Source organism: Palaemon carinicauda, chromosome 44 (genome assembly GCF_036898095.1).
Source record: "Palaemon carinicauda isolate YSFRI2023 chromosome 44, ASM3689809v2, whole genome shotgun sequence".
Taxonomy (NCBI): domain Eukaryota; kingdom Metazoa; phylum Arthropoda; class Malacostraca; order Decapoda; family Palaemonidae; genus Palaemon; species Palaemon carinicauda.
In genome coordinates this window covers 53,144,202-53,146,701 of record NC_090768.1, presented here as the reverse complement: position 1 = coordinate 53,146,701, position 2,500 = coordinate 53,144,202, and the positions used below count along the sequence as shown (strand labels likewise).

The 2,500-nt window shown below is 32.0% G+C and overlaps 1 protein-coding gene across 4 annotated transcripts in view; it reads left to right on the top strand.

Moving 5' to 3' along the window:
• LOC137634563 (uncharacterized) overlaps window positions 1-2,500 on the top strand; it is a 37,942-nt gene that overhangs the window by 17,369 nt on the left and 18,073 nt on the right. The gene's annotated exons all lie outside the window — the stretch shown is intronic.

Sequence of the window (2,500 nt, the reverse complement as noted above, 5' to 3'; positions counted from 1 at the left end):
TGAACCGAATCCTGTACCTTTTTTTTCTTACGCTTTGCGAGGGACTCCTACGATGTGCGGGTTTGGGTCGGGGAGCCCCCTACGCTATGCGGGTATAGGTCGGGGTGACCCTATAGGTAGAGAGATAGCCTCCCTCGTCAAATGTTTCCATTTGTTTCCATTACAGAGCTGTCATTCCCCGTAAGGAGATTGTCCTATCTAAGTCTAGTAATGTTTTCATCCCTTCCTTTACCTAGAAAAGGATGAGGAGGAATAAGAGAAAGGAGAATGGAAAAATGCGTGGAGGGAAATAATATCCTTCTGTTGCTGACATGATCTGATGCGTCGCCTCTTACGTATGTTGATACGATTTCCACCCCCCCCCCCTCTTCCCCCCCCCCTCCCCCGTCCTAAGCAGCGGGAGCTGGGTTAGGCTCGGCTTAAACTGACATCTTCTTCGTATTATTGATGCTGTTACGTCATTTCGTTCTGGTTTCGTGAGCAGTTCGTTAACCGGAGTTGTAAATCGAGTCCGCTTGTGTTCAGATGCAACTTTGACGGTATTACTTCAACTAGTTGTGTTTGAAAACAAATTGTTTATTTTTTTTCCATTGTTTATTTTATTTCATTACTTTTTCTTTCACTTGTAAGTTTTCCAGAGATTGTTTTCTCCAAATTTTAATTTAATTAGAGATCTTCACTGCAAAAGAATGCTTGAGACAGCTTATATATATATATATATATATATATATATATATATATATATATATATATATATATATATATATATATATATATATATATATATATATATATATATATATATTATGTATATTATGTATATATAGTATTAGATAACACTAAAGTAATTAATCATCAAATGAGACGCCTAAGGATAAACAAGGAATTATTAGTTATATTCCTTTCAAGGTAATACAGTATAGCGCTCTATATACCTTGAAAAAATATCATTAGTAAACATCTGTGGACTGAATCATCAACTGACGAAACTACATCATTGCTTACGTCACTTTTTTCGTAATCTATCTTGGGTAACTTTTAATGATCTTGGTAGAGCTTTGAGTCTGGTATTTATATTATGATGGGGATTGAAAGCCCCAAAATCCCACCTCTGTTAGTGTAGCTTCAGAAACATGGCAGGATTTGTTCTGATAAATTATTATTATCATTATTATTATTATTATTATTATTATTATTATTATTATTATTATCATCATCATCTATATAATAAGACGATAACGTGTGCGTTATTTCTTTTGTGTCATGCTTTAAAGAAAACGGAAATAATTGCATGGTATACTCTTACAAATTCACATTAGACTTTGATTACTCAACCAAAGCCTATCTTATATAGTTTTCCCAATTTAGTCTTTAGCACCTGACTTTTTTTTAAATATTAGACAAAAAATTGAGTTCTATCAATTTCCATAACCTAGATTATAAAACTAATCTCGGGACATTTTATTCAAACATGTATAGGTTAGGAACAAGATAATTATTCTTGAAAATATTATTTCCTGTAATTTACACGGGTTCCGCTAGTTATTATTATTATTATTATTATTATTATTATTACATGCTAAGCTATAAGCCTAATTGGAAAAGCACAAGATGCTATAAGCCCAAGGGCTCCAACAGGGAAAAATAGCCTAGTGAAGAAAGTAAAAAAGTTCCACCTGTGTCAATGCAAAACAAAATGATTAATTTGGCAATATACCTCGATTGCACTTATAGTGACTTGTGTCCTGGGATCTCCAATTTTATATTCTTTGTTATTATTATCATTATTATCTCCGCCAACGAAATTGGAATGAGGTTATGTTTTCGACCCTGTTTGTATATTTCTTTGTCTGTGTGTATGGACATAGTCCTGACCACAATTTTAATCGTAGCGGAATGAAACTTGCAGGGATTAATTGCTATGTAAAAAGCTGGAAATAATTACATTTTGGAAGGTCAAGGTCAAGGTTACGGTCAAGCAAAATGTCCAATTCACGTAACCAGCCATAAGTTTGGACATCGTTGTCACAGACTTCAAACTTGATTCATTATTATTATTATTATTATTATTGTTGTTGTTGTTGTTGTTGTTGTTGTTGTTGTTAATCACAGCTTCTTCTGCACAAGTCCTAGGGCTATATCGGCTTCTCCCTTCTCAAGATTCCTTTTCAATTGTCTATTTATTATTATTATTATTATTATTATTATTATTATTATTATTATTATTATTATTGTTGTTGTTGTTGTTGTTGTTGTTGTTGTTGTTAATCACAGCTTCTTCTGCACAAGTCCTAGGGCTATATCGGCTTCTCCCTTCTCAAGATTCCTTTTCAATTGTCTATTTATTATTATTATTATTATTATTATTATTATTATTATTATTATTATTATTATTATTATCTAAGTAAGTAAGAAAAGTAAAGAAAAAAATAAGTAAGTAAGAAAGTAAGAAAGAAAGTAAAGTAAGAAAGAAAGTAAAGCAAGAAAAGTATGTAAAGAA